The sequence below is a fragment of the Ochlerotatus camptorhynchus genome, unplaced genomic scaffold (assembly GCF_037179485.1).
Source record: "Ochlerotatus camptorhynchus isolate MF236.1 unplaced genomic scaffold, CSIRO-AGI_Acam_v1.1 ptg000404l, whole genome shotgun sequence".
Classification (NCBI taxonomy): Eukaryota; Metazoa; Arthropoda; class Insecta; order Diptera; family Culicidae; genus Ochlerotatus; species Ochlerotatus camptorhynchus.
In genome coordinates this window covers 2,807,775-2,834,632 of record NW_027040890.1, presented here as the reverse complement: position 1 = coordinate 2,834,632, position 26,858 = coordinate 2,807,775, and the positions used below count along the sequence as shown (strand labels likewise).

General features: G+C 38.2%; 1 protein-coding gene across 2 annotated transcripts in view; it reads left to right on the top strand.

Moving 5' to 3' along the window:
• LOC135710881 (protein FAM107B) overlaps positions 1-26,858 on the top strand; it is a 263,826-nt gene that overhangs the window by 17,352 nt on the left and 219,616 nt on the right. The window contains exons 1-2 of one of the 2 annotated variants that reach the window (XM_065233592.1): positions 12,308-12,544; positions 12,974-13,589. The gene's annotated coding sequence lies outside the window, so the exon portion shown is untranslated. Of the gene's footprint in view, positions 1-12,307; positions 12,545-12,973; positions 13,590-26,858 lie in introns of those variants that run through there. The other variant, XM_065233591.1, reaches the window with a different exon arrangement.

The window sequence follows — 26,858 nt, the reverse complement described above, 5'->3', positions numbered from 1 at the left end:
GGTGCTGGTATTGTTCACTAATGAAATGTTTTCCAATTTTCAGAATAGAGTGCTGACTTTACTTCAGGGCAGTATCTGTTTTTATCATTTACCATCACACGCAATGACGAGCGTTTCGACCCAGTGTAGATGAATTATGTTCGAGCTCAACTTTTTGGCTCAGCTCTGGTACTATCTTCGGTCCCTAGCTAATCGATGCACCCCTCTAAACATATGAAAATCCACGAACCCCTCATTTTATCTGTCAAACTTTCATGGCAAATCAAAACAAACATTGTGTAGTACTAGAATTTCGACTAGAATGGGATACGTTAATCGATTTGCTTGGGACCAATAGGCTAGTCAAGTAGTGAGCCAATTTAAAATCGTTAGTTTCGCATTGATTGTTGGTACAAGCCAATCCTGGACAATATGTCTTGGATACAAGCTCTTACTTGAGCTCTTTAGTTAACTCTTTTATCAGTAATTTGTGGTCCTGAAAAGGACCGATGGGTTGGAAGCTTGGGAGCCAGTTTAGAACAATGCTGAGGAATTATTTCCTCGATGTTCTTGGAGATGATAGCGGTGCTCATGCGTTGCACCTGGAACGATTGGTGAACATTTTGGTCAAGGGCGATGGCATAGTAGTCCTCAATTTGGTTCTTTGTTTCAAAGCGATATAGTCAAATGTTCTACCTCGTCTTGAAGATCCTTATCCAGCATCCCAACCAGTAGATAAAGCAATGTTGTATCTAGCCGTTCTGATCCTGTCTCGCTAACATCGATTTCTTTCAGCATCAGTTTTCGGCTGCTTCTTCGGAGGTTTGTCCGCATGCAGTTCCTTTGCACGCTTGTATTGTTTAGCCAAATGCTGCGACATGGCTATATCGATAAACCCGCAAACAATTTCTCAAATATCACTTACTTCGCAATACAATTGTAGAAATTTGAAGAGATTGAAGAGAGTCCATTGATATTGGTATTCGGAAATTAAATCTGTGTTAGGGAAAACACATCATTAGCAGAATCTGAGCATACCGGACGGTACCTATGTTGATGCTTTTTGATGCAAATTTTAAGCCCCTCTTATTAAGAAAATTCGGGAAGAATTTTATTGCATTAAAAGGGCAATCGATGATAATTTTAACGAAAGAGAGAGTCGATGATGAGAATCGATCCATGTAGATGTAGATGTAGATAGATGTCTATTTGAAAGTTAACGCGAGAAGTGTCCATAAAATACTCTTTGACAAATTTATGGTGGTCCTGAAAAGGACCGTTTTATCAACAATCAATATGAAACTAACGATTTTAAATTGGCTCACTACTTGACTAGCCTATTGGTCCCAAGCAAACGATTAACGTACCCCATTCTAGTCTAAATTCTAGTACTACGCAATGTTTGTTTTGATTCGCTATGAAAGTTTGACAGATAAAATGAGGGGTTATTGTTTTTTCCTATGTTTCGAGGGGTGAATCGATTAGCTTGGGACCAAAGAGAGTACCAGAGCTGAGCCAAAAAGTTGAGCACGTTATTTATCCATCCGCTATTGACAGAGTTATAAGTGGTCAAATCCTGACCACTTTTCGTAACGCGGCCGATTTTAGTTTTTTTGAAATTGCACCCCCAATATGTTGCCAAAAGACGTAATCCTACGTAAAAAAAAATATAATTTTGCATTTGATACTCAAAATCATCCCCATTAAGACGATTACGATTGTTGATTTAACAACAACAAACTGGCGTGCACAGGGTGGGGCAAGCTGGGGAAATTGCCCCTCCTTTTATAAATAAGATGTTCATTTCCACATTTCCAAATTACGATATAAAATAACTTGTTTTCTTGATAACTTGATTTGAAGGTAAAATAACTTAATTTCATACTATAAGGGCACTGTAAACCTTTTCTTGCGGCAATTCCTTTGAGATGGTGTCTGAAAATTGCACCATAAAGGTGCATGAAGCGACAAACTTCAATGAAATTTTTTGGTCAAAAAATTGCACCACAGTGGTGCATACAAAAAAATACTGTTGTAATTATTTTTTCAAGGTGCTTCATGGAGGGATAAAAGAAGAGGGTTAATTTAAGGTTGAAGAAATTCACCTTCATGGTGATAAATCGAAGAGAAAGCTTTTTATTGAGTATCTGGTGTAAAAATATCATCAATCATGGAGGGACTAATCAAAATGAATAACCCTGGTGGAAAAATTGAATCACGCTAAAAATTTGGAGGTGCACATTTAACTGAATATTTCTTGTGGAACGTTAGGAATACTGTGGTGAATGTAGAAGCAAGGTTTATTCATTTTTCTGGTGCATAATTTGCATCGTTCTGATGAATGCAAGCTTAATTGAAAATTTATGGTAGAAAATTTGCACCATTCTGGTGCCTGAGAATTGCACCACAAAAGTGCATGGTAAAACAATTGTTGGTGCACCATTCTGGTGAATGGAGGAGAATGCTTTATTGAAAATTTCTGGTGCAAAATTTGTATCGCTCTGATAAATGAAATTAACAGAAAATTTCTGGTGGAAAACTTGTACTGGTCTGGTAAATTAAGGCACAAGCTTTATTTAAATTAAGCTACATTGAAAACTTCTGGAGGAAAATCTGCACCGTTCTGGTGAACGGATGGGCAAGCTTTTCGGAAAATGTGTGGTCTCAAATTTGCATCCTTTTGCTCAATAGAGGAACAAACTTTAATTATAATTTCTGGTGTAAAATTTGCTCCATTCTTATGATTGGAGGGAAACTGCTTTACTGAAAATTTATGCTGAAAAATCTGAAAATCTGGAAAATGGAAAAAGGAAATCTGCACCAATCAGAAGATTGGGGAATCATTTTTTTTAACATTAACGGTGAATTATTTGCATCGTTCTGGTCAATTGAAATTTCCTGGTGTAAAATTTTCTGGTGTACAATTTTCTGGTGTTAAATTTTCTGGGGGCAAGTTTGTATTGAAAATTTCTGGTGTAAGATTCAATCTGCTGCAAGGAGGGAATAGCTGAATTGAAAATTCCTGATGTAAAAATTGCACAGTTCTGTTGAATGGAGGGGCAAGCTTTATTGAACATTTCTGGTAGAAAAACTATACCTCAAGGGTATTGAATTCTGAAGCGAAGTTCCAAAAGAAAAGATTTCTGGGGATGATTCCATGAAAGTTCTGCAAATAATTTCTAGTGAATCCTGCAGATAGCTGCAAGATAATTGGGGAAAAGTTCAAGGAAATTCCGGAGATCATTTCAAGTTCATTTTGGAAAGAATTTCTGGAGAATACAGAGGAAATTCTTTTGAAACATTAGGGGAATTTCATTTCCAAGGTGTTCTGAGAAAAAAACGTTCTAGAATATTCTGAGAAAAACCTAAAGGATATTGAATTCTTAAGACAGTTCCAAAATATTTCTGGAGACATTCAAAGTGTGTTTATGTTACTTCATACGTGAAGTTAGCGATTTTCAGAGTTGGTTGGAAATGCTAACATGAAGCTTTTAGTGTAATGATTTATTAGCTAGAGAATGATCTTTAGAAGAGGGTAGGTGGATAGTTCCGTTAGAGTACGGCAGTATGAAAATTTAATAGAAGTTGAAAATGAGCGAAGGGCCATTAATGCGACAGTTTTTTGAAGATAGACGCATATCTTTTGCCTAACCCGTACGATGTACGCGGAGACTTGAAGTATGTCTCCAAGTCTACAGGCCCATAAAATTGGTAAATTAAATTAAAAAAATACAAACTTTTTTATTATTTGAGATAGACCAAAGCAGTGTTCTGAACAGTTGTAGAACAATCAATGCAAAGCAACTTTGTTCAAGATACAACGTTTTTATCTCTTATGGTTCATGAGTTATGATTTTTTTAAACAAGCAGATTAGGGTGGCCACTAAAATCGGTTTTCTTTGAATATATTTTCATGCGTTAATTTCTCGTAAAAACATTGTTCTGATTTGAGCAACTCAAGCAACTAGGTTACTATCTTTTTTGATTAGAAAGTCAAAGGCTATTTTCTTCGAAAAAATTGCTCTTTTCAATTGTTAATATCACAGAATGGAGCAAACCGATTTACAAACATTCAATTTCATTGGAAACATCGTTTTTTCTTAATTTTTGGTTAAAACTGCAAGAGCTTTTTCTGTTTAAAGCATTTAGTTTAATTTAAAAAAAAAAAATTTCAGCAAAAACTAGCCATCACTTTTCAAATAAAAGAGATAACAACATAGCAAAAATTTCACTAGAAATGAACGTATAAAAAGATATTTAAAGAATGCCGATTGTCTAGGGGCCACCCTAACCTGCTTGTTTAAAAAATCATAACTCATGAACCATAAGAGATAGATATATGTTGCGTGTGTGTATGTGTGTGCGTGTTGGTGTGCTTTGAAAAAGGCATTATGAAGCTTGCTACAGTATACACCACAGATTATATAATTTAGAAACGGATATTTTCCAAAGAATACTTTACTTGTTATTTCTTATTTCAACATCTTTCGCAAAAAATCCCAAGATACATTAAAGTCTATCTGAAAGCTAACTTTTCTAGCTATCTTTTGGTTACTAAAGGATAGTGGGCGGATGTTGCGAATTTTGTCCGTTTGGCGATATCGTCAACCATTTTCGAGATATACGGCATAGAAGGTTTGGATTTACGCCCACGACTATGATCTAGCGCAGACAGTATTCTTGGCAGTGAGCGTATGAGTACGATACAGATCGAGCGAGAACGCGAGGGTGTGTGAGAGAGAGAGAGAGAGCCAGAGGCCTGAGGCCCAAAAGAAATTTTTGTTGCACACTTGGTATCCAAGCGAGGAACTAGTGGGGCTTGCTAGTTGAAACGCTTCTATTTTTCGAAATAAGTACTTTTATAAATTTGATAGTTGTTATGGGTGATAAAAAGTTAAAAACAAGTGATATAATGCGTTTATTGATTAGCCATCCAGGTTTTATGGTTTTCAAGATGGTCGCAAGTGATCAAGTTTTTTTTTAGCATTTTAACAACGGCTTGAAAATTTTCTAAAGTTTTCTTTATTTAGGAGATTTTTAGCCGTAGGCTAGTTCATCTCCGGTTCGTTCTTCAGTTGAATTCCGCCAAAAAACTCTGAAGTGCGGCGCTCAATGCAGCCGGATGTGTTACGTTCCAGCAAAGTGACAGCTAAATCTATTGTCTAACTGATTGATTGACTGATGACCAAGGAATCAAAAATATCTTTAAATGACAAAATGACAAGCTATCAACGCTTTGTCAGAAATGGAAAGCAATAATTATATAATCTTCTTCCTTTTTTTCATGAAAAACAGCCTCTGCAGCACAGCTCGCTCGAGCCGGTGGAGGAAACGTCCAAATTGTTGGCAAGCTGCTTCAAAGTATAGCCGAAGATAATAAATGTGTGTTAATGGGAATTTTTTGTTATGTTTTGTTTCGATTCCGATCAAGCTATGTCCTCAATCATGTATATTGCAACAAAGCAGGCAAGCAGGCCTACTACCACTCCGATCGAGCTGTGTTGCAGAGAGAGTTTGTTGTGGTAGTCGTAGCAAGCGTTTTGTCTGTATCGTTGGTTGCTTTATGTGTTTAGATTTGCTGCTGATGACACTTTGGAGTAAATCCACTTTTGCCGAAATTGAGCTAATTCAACTTAATTTTGAGTCGGTCTGAAGAACCGTGGAGATATTGATTTGTGTTCAGTTTGGCAAATGTGGAAATACCTGCGAAGTTTCCTGTTTCGTCGGGATGGGCTATTTGGGCAAGCTTCGCTTCATTGGTACTGCCATGATAAAGGAGGTCTCCGTCCTGAGCGATATTTCACGCGTGGAGCGCGGTTTTCCAAAGGTACGAGAGGGAGAGAAGTACTAGTTGTCTCTCTCATTCCAACGCAAATTTTGCACCGCTCCGCCAATGCACGCTCAAATCTGAATACACCATAGCCGCCAAATGGAAGGTACCATGGTCCCATTGAACGATACTGAATATCTTTGGAATCGGTCAACTGGTTCCGGAGATATGTCAGGAACATGTTCCGCTGAATACAGGCCATAAGGCTAGAAGCAATCTGAAAAGTTCCAAACACATTATGCGGCACATCAAATCACACGATAATTCCAACACAAGAGTCATATTGAGTGCCCAGGACCACACCCAGTTTCTGACTTGGACTTAAACCCATCATGCGGCACCTGTAATCACATTTTCAATCGAAAATGAGATCATTGGGGGTCATATTAAGTGTAAGCAGGGATCTCACCAAAGGTGGATAAATTCAGCTTTTTCTCTGTTTGGCCTGATTGCGATGAGAAATCTTATTGATATTCGAAAATCTTTCAGAGAAAGAATACTGCAGGATGGCCTCTGATCCAGGAAAACATGGAATCGAAAAGAACTGGGAAATAATCGGAATTCGATTGAAAACTCAACGTATGCCTGATATTCTTAAATATTGATCTTAGATTCTTGAATATTTCTTTAAGTTTGATTTCTTTTTCTTTTTCTCAGTACAGACTTCCAAAAAATAAATCTGAGCTCTCAAAAAATTACCACTGTCTCAGAGCCAAGTTCAAGATCGTGATAATTTTGCTAATCCAGTGAAAAGTCTTAGAAATTTCTAAGCCTTAGAAACGTGATTTTTTTTCCGACGTTCAGACGATTTTTCCTAGTGTCAGATCTCACACATCTTACAGTTACACGTTATATCTAACTAACAATCGTTTTAGAAATATCTAGCTCCATGATCTTATTCAGTTTTCATAGAACAGACAGGGTCATGGAACTTCTTTTCAATTGAAGTATCAGAATCTTGACAATTTTCTATATCCTGTATCTTCAATTTCAGTGTACGGGATCTTGATACATTCGCTATGTCTGATTTATCTAGATTATTTCTTCGGAACTTATCTCAAAATATCTTCGAAAATGTCTCATGAATTTTCGTTATGATCATTTCAAAATGTCTTAAGAGCTATTTTTAGGATTCCCATGAATTATCTTATAATTTTTTCCACTGTTCTCCATATTCTCAGGTGCAGAACACTTTAGAAATTCCATCCATTCCATCCATTAATAATTCTAGCGAGAATTTACCTAAACTTCTCTCCATAATTTTCTTTAAAATTCCCTTTGAACATTCCACAGAAATCTTTTGGTATATCCGGAATCATTCGTGATAAAGACGTACATGGTTTTGTAAACAAATAGATCTATCAAAATCATTCTTCTAACTGATTTTATCGTTGGTTACCGAGATTGAGCTTTTATTCGTTAGGAATCGTATGTACATGTCAATGTTTGCTTACAAAAGCATACACGAATCAATCCGAATATCTTTTAAAATGTAGACAGCACCGTAATGCATCGAAATACGGACAGTTAGTCCATAAATACGGGCACTTTTAAAAGTTGATATGATCCAAATGTCACGTAATTTTTTACATGATCCTATAGTTTCGTTCATGTTCATCTTACATGATTATTATGTTACCAAGTTGATGAAGTATCTAATTAAAAATTAAACTTCCGGATTAAAAGACTGTATTCGGTGCGTTACGGTATTCTAAAAAAAAAAAAATAACACAAATTGATTTTTCCTCGGAATTCCATGACAATTTTCCTCAGAACTCCGTTGACATTGTTCTCCAAATGCCCTTGTAAGAAGCTCTTTGATTGTTCTTGATGTTCTCTTTGCTCTTGAACCATTCTTAGGATTCCCTTTGTAAATTTCTTGATGATCTCCTTAAACTTATAAAATTGTAAGGAAACTTGAAAATATGTTAAAACTTCCCTGTGAATTCTTCTATTTGGAGATCCCTCGCAAATTAATTTAAATTTTCTCAGGAATTCCCTTTATACTTATCTTAAAATTAGCTTAACATTTTGCAAAAAAAAGTGTTACTTTTTGTTCGGAAGTATCTTCTTTTGAAAATATTATTGATGTTCCCTTGTAGCTCTCCTCAGCTCTTTCATAGTTCGATTAAAATTGAAGTTATTATTTTAATTATAATTTAATTAACAACACTTTACCATATTCGTGGCATTCGTGTCGGGTTAACATTTAAGTGATTTTCAGTCGTATTTGACCATTAGATTATCATGTATAGGATACTTCAATTAAATATGTTTATCGTAGGGTTCACTTGAATTCTCTTCCGAATTACCTTCCTGAAATTCCATCAGATTTGCTTTAGAATTCTCTGAACTTCTACTCATAATCCACATAATAGTCTTTTCGGAACTACTTTGAGGTGATTTTTAGTTCTCCTTACAATTTTATTGAAATACTACCCGAAATATCCTGGAACTTACATTTCAGTAAAATTTCTTTCGAACATTCCTTAAAACTCATAGCATTCTTATCAACATTCTGTAAATAATTCCTCAGTGTCATAATGCTCAAATTTTGTCCAAGTCTTAAAGCCATATTTTTGACGTAGGACTACGTCTTTGATTTCTATATGGGGGTACACTTTGTGAAAACCGAAAATGGAACATGTAACAAATTAAGAAAGATTTTGAACGTTAATAACAATGCTTCCAAATGTTGATTTTCAACAAGAAACTATTGAAAACTGGTAAATGTCCAGCATTGTCCAAAAGCGTCGAGTTAACTTAAAAATCCACCAATTACCTATACATGCATAGGGTGCTTCCCCAGCACAGTCGTCAGAGAGTAGTAAGTACACGAAACAAGTCGAAGTGGCATTCGCCTCCGATCCTCGGGCGCGTGCGAATAGGGAGGATGGAATTGCGTAATATTTTGCACACTTATCGCCATATTAAGAACCAAACGCAAATTCTTCGAGATAACTACCATCCGTCGTCTGGCTCGTCGTGGCGGTGTTCTGAAGGTGAAGGTGTTCTTGAAAAATGAGATCCGTGATACTGTCACCTACACTAAACACGCCAAGTGTAAGCGGCCATGGATTTCATCTACGTTTTGAAGTGACAGAGGCGCACTCTGTTTGGTTTCGGAGGTTAAATCATCACCAACTTTGACAACAAAACGGTTCTTTTCAGGGCCACCAATCTTATTACAGTAAAGATTAGGAATAGTATTCATCTGCCTGTTTGTCCATATTCAGAACCAACGATCACACAACATGCTCATGTAATCAAACTGGAAGCAGGGGTACAAATTATTTTGATCAACCTTGATCCACTTTGAATCGCCACGGCCGGATATTTTCGATGTAAGAAGCAACAATCTAGCATCTAATTCGACGAAGACGACAGGAAACATTTGTGAAGCCGAGTTATTTACGTAAGAGAGTTGAGAGAGACCTATTGAAAAGTGACGCGAGATATGTTTTCCGTACTGAGCTCCAATGCTACCGACGCTCTAGGTTTCTTATGGTTTGTTTACGTTTGGAACCAGTTATGCAAGGTAGGCGACGATTGTTCGTATTTGACAACTACCTCCCCCTTACTTAGAACATGCCGGTGAGATTGGACTCCTAATATGGACCAACAGGTCTGTGCCATAAAAATGGAGAGATTGGACTCAGGCCTGCCGCGGTGAGAGGTAATCACCCTAACCACCGGCGCCGATATATTTCAAGGTGATATCACGGCGAATGAGATCGACCCAAATTTGAGTTTAGTTAGAGTTAGAGTTTAGTCAGAAATAAGAAATAAAGTGCAGGAACTCAGCGATGAGTAAATTTGCCTCATGTTTTCCCAGGTTTTTCCAGAATTTTCCATGGAATAATTCCAGAATTTGAGAAAAGTAAAGATTGGATTCACTCAGTCTATTGGTACTACTCCGAGACTGAATAAAATTTTCATCAATTTCCTCATTTTCTGGCAGATTTTTAGGGTTTTCCACAGGAAACCATGAGATAAATTTACTCATCGCTGAGTTCCTGCACTTTTGGCGATTATGAGTGAACTAAACTCAAATTTGGGTCGTTTTCATTCGCCGTGTACGCAAAAGGAAAAAAGCCAGTGTCGCTACTTGATAGCAAACTACTCATAATGGGAGGAGTCTTTGTAGCTTTTATACCACTTGGTTGTACATCATTCTGCTTTACTTGAAAAGATATAAAAGAGCGCCGCTGTATGGCATTAGCTCATTTTCGATTCGGACGGCGTGGTGAACAGCAATAGCAGCAGTAGGAAGGTGGTGGCTAGTCCACTCCTTCACACCTAACAAGCAAAATTGACTGGCGCCAAGCGTCATCGCAAAGTTCTTCGAGATAACCGCCATCGGTCGTCTGGCTCGCCGTGGTGGTGTCAAACGTATCTCCGGTCTGATCTACGAGGTGTGCTGAAGGTGTTCCTGGAAAATGAGGTCCGTGATACTGTCACCTACACTTAACACGCCGTGCGTAAGTGGCCATGGATGTCCTCTTCAATAAAACGGCCCGTTTCAGGGCCATCAAGCTTACATCAGTAAAGAGTTGGAATAGAATTTATCTGTGCTTGTTTGTCCATATTCAGAACCACAAGCCCTAACGACCACACAAAATGTTCTCCAGAGTTGTAATCTTGTAACCAAACTTGGAAGCAGTGGTGCAAGTGATTTTGATTGATTTTCTTAATCAACTTTTTCTTTGAAAAAAAGTACTACAAATTTAGTACGCCTACAATTCAAAAAAAAGAAAGAGTTGAGATAATAGATAGTTGATCAATGGGCCGTTCGTGTCCCTAGGCACAGACCTTTCTACTTTTTTATCTGAAATGTTGAAAATAACGTTATGTTTGAAATTTCGATAAGTTCAAGAATGTGAAACTGGCTTTACCTCAAAGTCTTGAAAGCTTTTTTTATGGAATCACCAACCAATTTCTTTGTTCAAGTTAGTGTTATGCAAGTTATCAAAAGTGTTATTCCGTAAATTTTATTGTTTTGTATAATAATCTATAAGTTCAATCTATCACTTTAAAACATTCATTTTAATGACTTACTCGGCCCAATAGCGTTTCAATTTCGGACTTCATAAAACTATCGAAAATTAAATTTGACAATTAGTTGCGATATAAGCCACATGTATTTCAAAATTGTAGTGTCCTCCCTGATATTAGTACATGCATTTTTGTTTTACATGATTTTCATGTTTTTGATTCTGTCTTCATTGAGGATGAGAGTAGAGATTACAATACCCACCATCCTATTTTTCTTTTATTAATTTAGAAAGAGGAAGAGAGATAGAGACGATTGAGTAATTTTCTTTTATTTCCACTAACTTGATTGTTTATCCTTGACAGCTACGCGTATTTCGTCGTTTCTCGTTTCGTGCAGACTTCTTGTGTGTCGAGTCCAGTATTAGTACAAGACACTGAAGAAGTCTGCCCATTGTAGATGAAATACGCGTATCTATCAAGGATAAGTAATTCTCGCAATCTACATCTACAATAACGCGGCTCCAAAAACATGTTCAGCTGTTCTTATCGTCCAATACGCTTAATAATACTTTCTTTTAACAGACTACGTAGAAAAATTAGTCTGAAATATGAATGCAGCCAAGTTTTTAACGAAAAAGAGCGTCGATGAAAAGCATCGGTCAATGTAGATTGGGGCCTCCCTTAGCTCAGTCGGTAAAGGCGCAGCTACAAAGCAAGACCATGCTGGAGGTGGCTGGGTTCAATTCCCGGTCCGGTCTGGAAAATTTCTCGACTTCCCTGGGCATAGAAGTATGATTGGACTTGCCACACAATTATACCAATGCAAAAATGGTACAGACATCGAAAGCTCTCAATTAATAACTGTGGAAGTGCATCTAGAACTCTAAGTTGAGAGCACGCAATATGCAATAAGCTTGAAATGCGAAGAAGAAGAAGAAGATTGGTCTATTTGAAAAGTGACGCGTGAATTAAGGCAGTGATTACTAATCCTTCTCTCTTTCTACAAAAACATCTTCCGACTGAACAGTATTAGTAAGTTTTCTGTTGCCTTGAGCATACGTCTTCAAGGTGGTAGCCGCCTTTCTTCATATCAGAATCCTCGTTAAAACACCGAATGCTGAGATTACATAACTGTTTTCCCAACTTCAATTCCTGCAAGATCTGTTGTCACATGTTTTTGAAGAATCCTTCAACGATCCTCAATTTGCAGAATTTATATTTGCAACGATTGATTAAAGATGTTGCACATGTTTCTTCCAAATCTTGTTGAATAATCTTAACCCAATGATGGTAACCCTAACCCCAGCGAATTATAACGGATGACCAGAAACAAGTAGGTACGAAACGTAAGATGAGGGACGGAGCGCGAGAGGGCGTCTAGCACAACAACGTGCTCCCCGCGGCGTGAAAAGAGGCAGCCGAGTACCAAAAGATAAAAGAATTGCGCGAACGAGTTTTCCTTTATTTTTGAATCATTATTATCTTGAAAATGCCCGTTTCTGTTAGGCTTTTCAGTGTGCTTCGTGTGGAGTATAAATTGAAAACAATTTAAAACAACAAAAGCGTGTGTTTCGAAAAACACACTCAGCTCACTTACACTCGCACAGGCACTTTTGTGTGTGATGCCCAAAGTGGAGTCTGGGTTGTGTGAAAATAGTGCACCCAAGTCTGTGAGCTTGCGGGGAGTGGAGTAGAGAGCCGGCAGGAAGAGAATACAACACAACAGACAAGTGAAAAGAGGTGAAACAATTGCTTCTGGTTCCCCTCGCTATCAGCTTCTGCATTCAAAATGCTTGTAAATTGCAACAATGTAGCGGGCAACGAGCGAGCGGCTGGGGAAGAGTTTTGTACTTGGTCCGGTTAATCAACTTTAACACAAAACCAATTACAGTTGACAAATGGTACCGAAACTCGAATTAATTTCGCTGTGCAACAAAAGACTCAAAGTGCAAAATTTACCCCCAAAAGCAGCGCGTATTTTACGAAGAGCCCAATTCCCGCCGCATAAAAAGAAAACACATTTCACCATCGCAGCATCCATTGAAAACCCGCTTTTCCACGCCGCCGCCGTCTTTGATATTAGCACAGAGCCCCCTCTCACTGTGTGTGAGTGGTTTTCTTATACACTGAATGTTTATTTCTCTTCTTTGTTTCTGTTCTCCCCGGAAGGTTATCAACACCAATCTCGGTATCTCGTCTCACTGCCGCCTGCTGATGCTGCTGCCGCTGTCCAGTCCAGTTGTCTGTGTATTGGTACGGCGAAGAGTTGGATGCTGTGAAGATTACCAAAACAATCCACAGAAGGGAGCCCGAAAACAAGTTTTTGCGCATCCCTCGGCGAGATAGAGAGCGAGCGTTTTGTGGAGGAGAGAGCGAGCGTTGGTATTAGTGAATCGCGTACACCAGTGTAAATTCTGCACACCTGTGCACTTTCGGTGTTGTTTTGGAAAAGGAGAATCCAACGAAGGGTTCCGAAAAATAAAGAGAAGAAGCATACAGAAAAGTAGCCCACCCGGTTTACTTTGACCGTAAACAGAGAAGTGTTTGGTAAGCATAAAACCAGCATCCGACCGACGAACGGTTGCAAGTGTGTCCGTCAAAACAAAAACGCGTGTGCGGTGTAGTTCTGAGGACGAAAAGTGTGGTGCAGAAGCGGGCGCGGAAAGGACGTGTGTAGTAAATTGTTATCCAGTGCACAAAGATAAAGGCTATTCGCGTACACACGCCGGAAGAACGTGACATCGTGAACGCTGAGCCACCGGGCAGCATTATAGAGGGTAAGTTTGTCATCTGAATCCATTGGTTCTAGAGTTTCATTCAACCCTTTTCAGCGCAACATTTCTTGTGGGGATGGCTAGAATTACTAGATGATGGAAGGTTGTGACGTGATATCTAAATACATTTTTTTTTTGCGAGATGGTTGAAATTGGTTTGCCTAGGAAAATCGATCTTTTTCTGAAGGATTTTGGATGGATAACTCGTACTATGAGATGAGTCAACAACAAGTAGTCGGTTGAAGGTGGGTTGGAAAGTAATGATTGGACATATCGATCTTTAGTAATCTTTTTCTAGATCATCGATAAATTTATTCAAATTTGATGTCTACAATATTCTTACATTCGAGAAATGCACGTATGCATTATTTTGAGTATTCCTCGTACGTTATTGTGAAATTATTGCGATTGATTACGCTGTCTTATTTTTTTTCTCGAATAACCTTTAAAGCATTGAAAGTCTCTATAGCTTATGTGTCAATGTCATTGATGGAGATTATGGCAAAAAACAGGGGTGTCAATCATCATGACTTCATCGCTTCCGTGCCATCAGCCAGTGTATTTTTGAACTTCTTATTTTTTTGCTACATCATCTCAAGTCACAAGTGGAGGCATTTATTGCTGCGAAATGTGCTTAATAAGTTGACTTCGCTGATGTGTTGGCGTTGAAAAACTATACTTTTTCCCAGTTTGTTATTTATACCAATTGTAATTGTTGGAATCACAAGTGAAGTAACAAAGATCAATTTGTTCGCATTGAATGAATTGTCCGTTCCGGGGTTATTTAAATAAAACCAGTTGCTGAAATTAACACAATAACTTAGATTTTTGCTCAGTCATCCGCAGTACTCAACAGCGTGGGGCCACCATTGCCGCAAAAAGTAAATGGCATTAAACAATCAATGTCATCCATTATCATCCAAAGATCGCTTCATTAATAAACGGTTGATTCATTCTCTTTTGAAATGCTGCTAGGGAATGGAAGATGATATTTTAAAAGAATGGAGCGTTCTACGGCATTCCATTCGTTCTAATAAAAAAAAGGGGTTGTGACCGAGGCATGATTGAATTATTCATATTATTGCTGATTTTCAATTTAATCAAAAATTCAAAAGCTTCTCTTTAAGCTCTCTTAGCTCTTAGCTCTTTCAGATTCAATTTTCAGTAACTGAATAATTTTCATGATGCTTTTTGAATATTTAAACTGGTTGTTAGATGCTAAATTTAAAAGTCATCGAAGAATGCTCTGACATCAACTGAAACTCTGATGTTTTTAACATTTTAACAGACAAATCCGGAGCGATTCTTGACTTGACATTTCAAGCTTATTGCTTATCGCATATTAGCTTATTGCGTGCTCTGAACTTAGTGTTCTAGATGCACTTCCACAGTTATTAATTGAAAGTTTTGGATGCCTGACCATTTTTGAATTTGTATAATTGTGTGACAAGTACAAGTTGAAAAAAATTCCAATCCGAAAAATTCCTAGACCGGTCCGGGAATTGAACTCAGCCACCTCCAGCATGGTCTTGCTTTGTATCTGCGCCTAAAAAACTATACCAAATGACCAAATTTCTCTACCTAAGTATGTTGTTAGTTTCCGAAACTGAGCCTTTATTCGCAAGAAATCGGTGAGTTAGTTGACAAAGGCAACTCCGGAAAACTTTTTCAACAGTAACCAAGGGGTAAGTCACTCAGCACAGTGTACCGAAAGTAGATTCGGCAAGCTGTGCCATCCATCGGCACACCCTCGGCACAATCTCGAAGGCATTGGATTATTCATTAAATAAAATGGGAGCACTGCTGGACAGCTGTCATTGAAGTTGATCATAACATCAAGTGCTGTTTGACTGTGTATTTCAGAAACATACTCTAATTGAATATACTAGAGGAACTCAGATCAGCAATTCAATTCTCGGTTCACGTTTAAATTCGAAATGAAGGCTTCCGAGTCATAAGTCTTTCAGTTACTACGCAACTGGAGTATACTACGAACCGAAATGCAAGAACAATTTGGATGGATTTGATCATGCAGTGGTGGCGGTTGTATACGGAAAATCTCAAAGAAGAATATTACTGGCTAATCAAGATCTCCTGGTTCAACTACTGGGGCAACGATGGATATGCTTTGATGGCGGTGAAGGGTAAAAACTGTGCCCTTACCACCAGGGTGCCTTCCATTCATTTTGACTAAAAAAATGTTTTAGGAAATTGTGGAATAGTACGATATTATGATGGTATTTTGTATGTGTAAGGAACAAGACAAATTTTTAAAGTTTGTGTTTGACACATAAAACCTGCAAATTTAGCTTTGACAGAGCTACAATGAGCGATTTTCTGATCGCCTCTTCGCGAAGAGTGAAGAGTGAAGAGTGGGTGAGATAAATGACAAAATCGCTTATTGCGACTCTCATGCAGCAACATTGGCTGGTATTATGTGTCAAACACAAACTCCACAATCTTTTCTTGTTGCTTACACAAACAAAATATTATTATAATATCTTATCATTCCATAATTTAATAAAACATTTTTTTAGCCAAAATGAATGGAAGGAACCCTGCTTACCACCGTTGCGACGTTTGTAAATTTTAAGTAAGATTTCTGTTTAAATTAGAATTAAGTAAAAGAGTAGTTTTAATAAAAAATTGTAAGCTAATTAGGTTGAGTGGAAGCAATACAAATTCCATGCGATTGTGCCGTCAAAAGTAGTTCGGTATTGTTCAAGTGAGTTTGGTTTGGTAGATGACCAACTGACCGAGTGCTGGTGATTTGCTGCTGAAAAGTATACTATAGGGTCCTTACAAGGCCACAATTTTTATTGCTTCCACTCAACCTAATCAACTTACAAATTTTAAACCGAATTTTACTGGTTGAGGTACTATGATCGAATTCTCCCGGAACTTCGATGGCAAAACCGAACGTCTTAGCTTGGGATCCTCCATCTTGCCATAATCCATTCCGAAGTCGAAAACCTCCGAAAGCTTCTTGCCCGGAATCATCACCTTCAGCAGTTCCTCTTGCAGATTGAGCAGAAAGGTGTAGTGCTGCTGAATCGTTTCCGTCGGATTGACTAGCAACGTTCGGACTACATTGGAGCAGTAGGACTTGTAACGCGCACCTAGAGCACAGATGATCGCTCCGAAGTGCAGATAGTTCTTGTCGCTGAATGCACTGAACTTCAAGCTGTAATTGCCACCCGACTGGATAATCGCCGCGTAGCACATGTCCAACTTGTCTTTGACGAAAGCTCGCCACGATTCACAGAATTCACGCGGGAAGTGGTCCTTGGAGAAGACGCCCAAAGTTGTGCCATCCTTGGATCTCTTGATCGCCTTCAGCAGCTTTTCAAAATTGGCCTTCTCTTTGTCGTTCTTATCCCGAACCAACAGCTTCAAGGACGGAATGCCTTCCTCTCCGTCCTTCTCGATCTGCTTCAAGAAGTTGATCTTCTTCTTGTTGGTCAGGAAAAAAATGGACTATTCGCACAGCACCGTAATCGTATCGGTCAGCTCGTATCCCAGCAGCCAGGTCTGCAGCAAGATGGATTTGTTGTAGATGGTTTCCTCGTCTACGCCGACCGCCGTCAGAATGCAATCCACCTTTTGCAGCGAATCATCATGGGAAAACTCTTGTTCCCTCCAGTTGGCGTAGAGGCGTTTTATTCGTCGGTAGAAGGAATCCTTATCGAGCACGATATTCGGTATTTTCGGGGCCGTTCACGGGTCATCTCGCCAGCATTCCTCAGTGGTTGTCGCTAGATCGCTGTTATCCTTGCGATGGCAAACCAAAACATTCATGCTGTCAGAAATACCGGGTTGCCAAATATACCATAGTATTCATATTTTACAAAAAATCACAGCTTGCTCTATGACTGGCACTGCCGGCGCAATCGGCACACCTGCGGCACACTGAGAAATTTTTTGACCCAAAATTGGTGTGCAGAGTGACCTACCTTCTTCTTCTTCGCATTTCAAGCTTATTGCATATCGCATATTAGCTTATTGCGTGCTCTCAACTTAGTGTTCTAGATGCACTTCCACAGTTATTAATTGAGAGCTTTCGATGCCTGTACCATTTTTGCATTGATATGATTGTGTGGCAAGTCCAATCATACTTCTATGCCCAGGGAAGTCGAGAAATTTTCCAACCCGAAAAATTCCTAGACCGGACCGGGAATCGAACCCAGCCGCCTCCAGCATGGTCTTGCTTTGTAGCTGCGCCTTTACCGACTGAGCTAAGGGTGACCTACCTACAGGAACTTATTTCTATAGTCGATCCAAATTTATCAATTTTAATAAAAAAAAATTCCTGATTGAAATACGCTTAACACACAACTTTTGCTTGGTAATAAACGAGTGAAGAGTTAAGACACCAAGTTACTGAAATGTTTCGTTTGGGAGTTACTATTTTTTCCCGCTACATGCCATACCTAGTCCACTCTGCAATTTAATTTTTCAGCAAAAGTTCTGCATTTTTGTATTCTATATGCATTTACGTCAGGAATAGAATATAACCTTGTGGATGATGCACATTCTACTTTACAACCCCCTGATCATCACTGCTCTTTCAACGCGTATTGAGGTCCCCTACAACTACGGAACGATCCTATGCATTTGCTTACCAAAAATCAGCACCAAATGATCACCAAAAAATCATTTTAAGTCGGATATTTTTGAAACTCTCAGGGAATAAATAAACACATATTAGCTATGTTTTTGCAAAGTTGGTTTATTCAATCTCCTCTCCTAGGCTAAATGCCTGCACCATGGACTTAACGCTACCCATCAAATCCAGCGCAACACTTGCGCCATCTTTCTTACACACTTTCATCCACTCTTTCTTCAAATCCTTGTCGTTTTTGAAGACCTGCCTGTCTTCCGGAGCTTGCCCTTCATAATCGCCCAGAATTTTTCCATTAGGTGAAATTGCGGATTTGCCTCCTTAGGCACAATAACAACATCGTTGGCTTTGTACCACTCCGTCATCGGTTTCACGTAATGGCACGATGCCGGATCCGGCCAAAATAGAGTGTCACCTTCGTGGGACCGGAGGAAGTACAGCAGGTGCTTCTGGAGGCATTATTCTTTATATATTTGGCCGTTTATCGTGCTGGTCGTTATGTACGGTATGCTGAATTTGCCGCACCCACAGATCGCCTACCACACTAAGTACTTCTTGGCAAATTTGTCGACCATCTTCTTCCGGAACAATTATGAAACCAAGGGTTACTTTGGTCTGGTGGCCAAACACAAAAAAGAGTGTTGCTCAGAGAAAGTTAGAAAAACTCCAATGGTTAGCAGCTCTCTCAATAACAGGTGCAATGAGAAGTACACTATCGAAGGCATTGGATGCTTTGCTTTATATGCTAACATTGCATCAATTTGTACGATTAGAAGCTCTAAGGATTACAAGGTCAGTGAAACTCTTTGAAGGAGACCTTAGAGGACATCTTAGGATTCTAAAAACTGTTAGTATCAACTCTCTAGTAAGGAACAATGAAGACTGGATGGAGAAAAGATACAATTTCAATCGACTTTTTCAAGTATTTGACCCTGGGCGTAATTCATGACATTTGGTCGTCCGATTCTTCGTCCAGGGTCGATTGTTTTTTATACAGATGGTTCAAGATTGAACAATCAAGTGGGAGCAGGAGTAACTGACCCAGGAATAGACATATCGGTTCCTATGGGCAGATGGACAACTGTGTTCCAAGCTGAAATTCAAGAAATTTTAGAGTGTTCTATTATATGTTCGCGTAGAAACTATAAGAGTTCAAATATATGTATAATGTCCGACAGTCAAGCTGCTCTAAATGCTTTAAAATCGACGAAATGTGCATCAAAACTCGTCTGGGAGTATGTTTAATCAAATTGTTTTGTCATAATCAAGTCAACTTATATTGGGTTCCTAGTCATTGCGGGATTGACGGAAATGAAAGAGCTGATGCACTAGCAAGACTCGGATCTTCTCATAAGTTCATAGGGCCCTTTAGTGGCTTATCGGCTGCATCTATTAGAGTGGAGCTAAAAGCGTGGGAATCTTCAAAAGTGAAGGAAAACTGGAAGAACACTTCCATGGCTGGGCAGTCGAAGCGATTCATTAATCCAAACATTTCTATGACCCACAAAATCCTGCAACTATCAAAGCATATATACAGGTCTTAAATATAACAGGTCAGTATCCCATCCGTTATCACTTGAAGCTGATTGGAATACTCCAAAATGATGTATATCGCTTCTGGGGCATAGACAAGGAAGACTCGGAACATTTGCTATGCCACTGTCCGGCAATTTTCAATAAAAGCCTTGCTGTTTATACTTATTGTTAAACAAGCTACAATTAAATTAAAAAAAAAAATGTGTTTTGTCCTAAGCACGGCCGCATGATTGACGTAGGCCTACGAGATATTTTCTTTTTTGCATAACAATTTTATTAATAATTAAAAAATTACTGATTTATAAATTTCACAAGTAACGATGGCAGTCCCAAAACAGCAGATGAAATGAAAGTTGAAGACACAAGCAAAGTTCCAGTTGGGACATAATAACTATGAATAATTTAAGGTGATTTCTTGTAAATTCCACAAAAGGCCGCTACGTACGCTATAAATGCACTTCCACCTCGAATTTTCAATTACACAAATCTCGGAAATTAGAGCCTCATTTCACCTGAAATTGCTACTGCATGTATTCTGCAGAACAGCGAACGTAAAGTAATAGCTTCATTGTGTAACGTGTCGTGGAAGCTGATATTTGTGCACTTAAAGTTTCGAAGTGGTAGCGAGAATAAGGATCTCACAGTGAAACACCTTAAAGAATTATTACTTCAAAGGCACCCTTACTTCCCTGGTGACAGAATTCTGAACTAAACTGTGCACCATCCAATAGTTCAACTCGGTCAATGGTAGTATGTTAGTTCGTATACTGGTGTAGAAATGTTCAACTAAGCTGGCCACCATACAATAGGTCTTATAAATCTGATCAACTTTGTCAAAAAACAGCAACCATCTATCTAGTCGAGCTTTCAAGTTAAAGCAAATAATTATAAGTCAAAGCGTATACTCGCCGGGCCTGGAGTGAGAATTTAAAACTGAGCTGTCACTATACAATAGGTCGTGTTGACAGCAACCTTCCATCTAGTCGAGATGTCGACTTAAGCAAGCCATTAGTATCAAATGGCACTAGTATTTAGTAGCCCAAGTAACATTGCAAGCTTTATGAGCTGGAATTAGGGCGTAACAGCTTTTGTAAACAATGACTTCTCTTGATGATTTCTAGACAGTTAAGGCTCGTCTACGCAAATCAACATCCCCATCGGGTAGGGGAAGACTTCCCCTAACCGATGGTTATGTTGGTTTGCGTGGGCGTGCCTTGAATTCCTAGAAACATGGAGAGAAGTAATTGTTTACAAAAGCTGTTTTCAGTCCGCATCGTGCTCTCTTGCCGTGCGGATCTATTTGCTTTTTGCTTAAGGAAGTGTTACTACTACCTAAAGCTACAACAAATTTAAACAGCACTTTTCAGTGCTCAACCTGTAAAAATTTTCTACCTTTTTCAACTCCTCTTATTCCTCTTCGATCCTTGTTTGGACCCTACCCGAGGTAATCCTTCTTGGATATCGATTTGGAAAATTCCTCTTCGATCCTTCAGATTCTAATAGTAATCTGCTTGGAAGTCGAATTGGATAAAAATTTACTGCCGCCATGGCGCCTAAACGCAAAAGAAAGGGGCAAACTCTTGACCCCCCTTCTGATGAAATTAATTTGAGTAATCAATTTGATTTGCTCACGGATGATGAGAATGATCCATCATCCAAGAAAAATTCTAGTAAACTTTCCCGGCTTAATTCCAAGAAGGAAAAGATTCCCCCTATTGTGATAACCACTACCGATTTCCATGCTCTTCGCATGGAACTTTTGAATTTCGTGAAAGTTAAGTTTTCACTACAAATTGGACGTCGGGGTGAATGCCGTGTATTGGCTGAAACCTTGGACGGATTTAAATGTCTTCTCAAGTATCTTACTGAGAAGAAGCACACATTTTTTACTTACGACACCAAAACTGAACGTGTGTTCAAGGTTGTCATGAAAGGACTGCCCAGTGGTGAATCCCTGGATCAGATCAAAGATGAACTGGCAAAATTACTTGGAGTTGTGCCACTCCAAGTAATCAAAATGAAAATGAAATCCCGTCCTGGCGATTCGCGCAACGGGATTTCTAATGATTTTTATTTAGTTCACTTCAAGTCTAGTGAACTAAACAACCTTAAGGCCTTAGAAAAAGCTAGCCTTATGCTCCATGTCCGAGTGAAGTGGGAACACTTCAGGACGACTGGAGGAAATTTCCAAAACCTCACTCAGTGCCGTAAGTGCCAGGGATGGGGTCACGGAACTAAAAATTGCTACATGCCAGCTAAATGCATGAATTGTGGTGATTCCTCTCACGCAAAGGACGACTGTCCTGTGAAGGAAGATCCTAAGAAATTTAAATGTTCAAATTGTGGTGAAAACCACAAATCTAATTTTTGGGAATGTAAGACTCGCCAAGCCATCCTACAATCTCGTTCTAACCGACAGGTAGGAAACGCTCCACGTTTCCGACCAGGTACAAATTCCTCTGCTGTTAACAACGGTCAGCGAGGAACAAATTCTACATTCGTACCCGTAGGTACAAATATCACCCCTGCTTCAAATGTTTCATCTGTACCTACTCCCCTCGCTGCTAACAATGTTCAGCGAGTTAATGGAGCTACCTATGCTGCTATTGCAGCGGGTAGAAATCAAAATACTAACCAACGTTCTAACGGAAATTTTGACAATTTTGACTTAGGAAGCATTACTGCCTCTAAAATGGAATTTTTACAGAATTCATTAATTGACATGATTTCTGATATGCTTAAATCTAACTCCATGTTTGATGCTATTCAAACTGGAGTAAAATTTGCTAATAATATTGTCATGACTTTAAAATTCAGTAATGGATTTTAAAGCATTAAACATTTTAAATTGGAATGCTCGATCTCTTAAAGATAATGAAGACGAGCTATTTAATTTTTTGAGAGTTCATAACGTGCATATTGCCGTTATAACTGAAACGTTCCTTAAACCTGACCATAAGGTTAAGAAGGACGCAAATTACATGATTTATAGAAATGATCGTCTTGATGGACCCTGTGGTGGCGTTGCCATCATTATTCATAGACGAATCAAGCATAAAATTCTTTCTTCATTTGAAACCAAAGTTTTTGAAACTTTGGGAGTTTCTGTTGAAACAAAATTTGGACAACTTACGTTTATAGCTGCCTATTTGCCATTCCAATGCGTAGGCCAGCAAAAGAATTTTCTCAAGGGTGACCTCCAGAAACTTACCCGTCATAGGTCTAAATTCTTCATTATTGGTGATTTTAATGCAAAACACCGCTCATGGAATAATGCTCAAAGCAATTCCAATGGTAATATTCTGTTTGATGATTGTTCTGCAGGTTATTACACTATTCAATATCCAAACAGCCCAACATGCTTTTCTTCTGCAAGAAATCCCTCCACTATTGATTTGATCTTAACTGATTCATGTCAACTTTGTAGCCAATTGGTTACCCATGCTGACTTCGGTTCTGATCACCTTCCAGTAACTTTTGAAATATCTCAAGAAATAATTTCTAATCCCAACAGCTCTACTTTCAATTACCATAGGGCTGATTGGGAGCAATATCGAACATTTATGGAATATAACTTCGATCCAAACATTCCTTTGCAAACCAAAGATGAAATTAATTATGCTCTTGAATCTCTGACTACTTCTATAGTTGAAGCAAGAGCTGCCTCAGTACCAAAATGCGAGGTTAAATTCGATTCAATTATAATAGACGATGATCTTCAGCTCTTGATCCGTCTTAAAAATGTCCGTAGGAGACAATTTCAAAGAACACGCGATCCTGCCATGAAAGTTATCTGGCGGGATTTGCAAAAACAAATTAAAAAGCGATTCTCTGCCCTGAGGAACAAAACTTTTGAAAATAATGTTTCTAAATTAGACCCGAGTTCCAAACCCTTTTGGAAACTCACAAAAATTTTGAAAAAACCTCATAAGCCAATTCCAGCGCTTAAAGAAGGTGGTAAAATTTTGATCACAAATTTGGAAAAAGCTCAGAAACTTGCTAAGCAATTCGAGAGTTCCCATAATTTCAGTTTGGGTCTTACTAGTCCTATTGAGAATCAGGTTGCTCGGGATTTTCGGAATATTTTCTCTCAGGAAAATATTTTTGATGATTTCTGGGGGACTGATTTGGACGAAGTAAGGTCTATAACTAAAAAATTTCAAAATATGAAAGCTCCAGGTGATGATGGAATTTTCTATATCCTCATCAAAAAACTCCCAGAGAGTACCTTGTCTTTCCTGGTAAAATTATTTAACAGATGTTTCCATTTGGCATACTTTCCTAATAAATGGAAAAATGCAAAAGTTGTTCCAATTTTGAAGCCGGATAAAAATCCAGCTGAAGCTTCTAGCTACCGTCCAATAAGTTTGCTTTCTTCAATAAGTAAACTTTTTGAAAAAATAATTTTGAATAGAATGATGCTTCACATCAATACGAACTCAATTTTTGCAGATGAGCAGTTTGGATTTCGCCATGGGCATTCAACTACTCATCAACTCTTAAGAGTTACCAATTTAATTCGTTCAAACAAATCTGAAGGCCACTCAACTGGAGTTGCTCTTCTAGACATAGAAAAAGCATTCGACAGTGTTTGGCATGAAGGTTTGATTGCTAAATTGAAAAAGTTTAATTTTCCACTTTACATTATGAAATTAGTTCAAAATTATTTAACTGACAGAACTCTGCAGGTAAATTATCAAAATTCCAAATCTAATCGACTACCTGTTAGAGCAGGAGTTCCTCAGCGTAGCATTCTTGGGCCTATATTGTATAACATTTTCACTTCGGACCTCCCTGATTTGCCTCAGGGTTGCCACAAATCTTTGTTCGCTGATGACACAGGCATTTCCGCTAAAGGAAGAAGTCTTCGTGTTATTTGCAGCAGACTGCAGAAAAGTTTAGATATTTTCTCTTCTTATTTACAAAAATGGAAGATTTCTCCCAACGCTTCCAAAACTCAACTTATAATATTTCCACATAAGCCCAGGGCTTCCTTTTTGAAACCTAGTAGTAGTCACATAGTCACTATGAACGGAGTTCCAATTTCCTGGTCAAACCAAGTGAAATATCTTGGATTAATACTTGACCATAAATTAACTTTTAAAGATCACATTGAGGGCCTTCAAGCCAAATGTAACAAATATATAAAATGTTTGTATCCTCTTATAAACAGGAAATCCAAACTTTGCCTGACGAATAAACTTCTAATATTTAAACAAGTTTTTAGACCGGCCATGCTTTACGCTGTGCCAATATGGTCTTGTTGTTGCACTACCAGGAAAAAAGCACTTCAAAGGATTCAGAACAAAATTCTGAAGATGATTTTGAAGTTGCCTCCCTGGTACAGTACTACCGAAGTACATAGAACTTCGAATGTTGAGACTTTAGCACAAATGTCCAACAAAATAATTAATAATTTCCGGCAAAAATCGTTACAATCCTCAATTGCAACGATTAATTCCCTTTATACTTAGATAAGATTTAGTTTTAGTTATTTAGTTTTAAGCTATCAATTGTTATACTGACATGCAGGTTTAAAAAAACCTGTTAAAAATACTGAATTGCCAAGACAGGAACAATGTAAAAACACTTAGATATATATCATAACAATTAAGGCTGGTAAGTTACTGTAGTAACTGGAGCACCTAGGTTAAAAATGAAATGTAATTTATTTTGAATTTGGAACAAATAAAGAGTTAAAAAAAAAAAAAAAAAGCTGTTACGCTTTAATTCCAGCTCTATCTAGAATTCTCGCAATGACAATTAACCAGAGACACTTCGTAAAATTTCTCCAGGATGTTAGAAAAAAAAAAAATCTCGAATTTATATGATTGATCGCGATTGGAAAAAAATTGAGCAAGAAATTCCTCCAATCAATATTCGCTTTTTTTTATTATCTATTGAATAAAACAAAAATTCCGTGCGTTTGGTGCACGTAAATGCGTAATTTTGTCATCAGAAAACGAGGCGTTTCCGTGATGGGAAAAGTGGTTCCCCTAACACAGTCGCCGAATATTGATACCAAGCGCCACACGGTATCGATCTTTATGTTTTTTTAAGCCCCTCCTATTAAGAGCATATTGTAAAAAAAAAACCTTGCCGAATTCTCTTAATAGAAGGGGCTTAAAATTTGCATCAAAAAGTATAAACTTATGTACCGTCCGGTAGTCTCAGATTCTGTGATTGATTTGTTTTCCCTAATAGGGGAAATGGCTCTAATGTTGGCCTATGGATCTAAGATTGGGCCCATAGGGACGGTAATAATGGATATTTTTGGTCGCCATTGAAAATTTAGTCGATTGCTGAATTTATGCATGGGCCCAAATTAAAGGCATTTAGGCCGACTTTACATCCATTTCCCTTACATATTTCATTTCCGCACTGCTATCATTTCCAAAAAACATCGAGGAAAAGTTTCCACAGTATTGTTCTTAACTAGCTTCCAAGCTTCCAACCCATCGGTCCTTTTCAGGACCACAAACGACTAATAAAAGAGTAAGAGCTTGAATCCAAGACATATCGTCCAGGATTGACTTGTACTACATGAACATCGACAGAGCACCTCAAAAACAGAACTCTCAATCAAATTGCTTGCGAATTTCAACCTATCGAATTTTTTCACTAATAACGAGTTAAGAAATCAATTTAATATTTACTATACTTTTGCTGTGACATCATTACTACCTTTCGTAATCCTACGTCAAATCTTCGGCCGTGTCATGGATACAACCTCTTTTTTTTTTAATCAGTCGTTCATTGCTTCAACAAAATGCTGATAACTTTTCAGTATAAACTCGGATCGTCTCCCGGTCTTGGACAAAGTTGTTAAGCATACAACATCCTATATAACTGTAACTTTAAGTATATGAAAATTGTGTATTTTTTATCCATGCGTGAATAACTATAAATGTGTGTATATTAGCTCTGACTTTTTGCTTTCCTAAACTGTTGTTTACGGTTGTTTAACAATAACTTTAAATTTTGTGTGTGTTCGAACACTTTCAAATGTGATATCAGGGTGTACTCGACTAGACTAGCATCCTAAATTAGGTCACTTGAAAGTTTTTTTTGTCGTGAAACACCGTGTTATCGAATAACAACCTTGATCCTATAACAAAGGGTT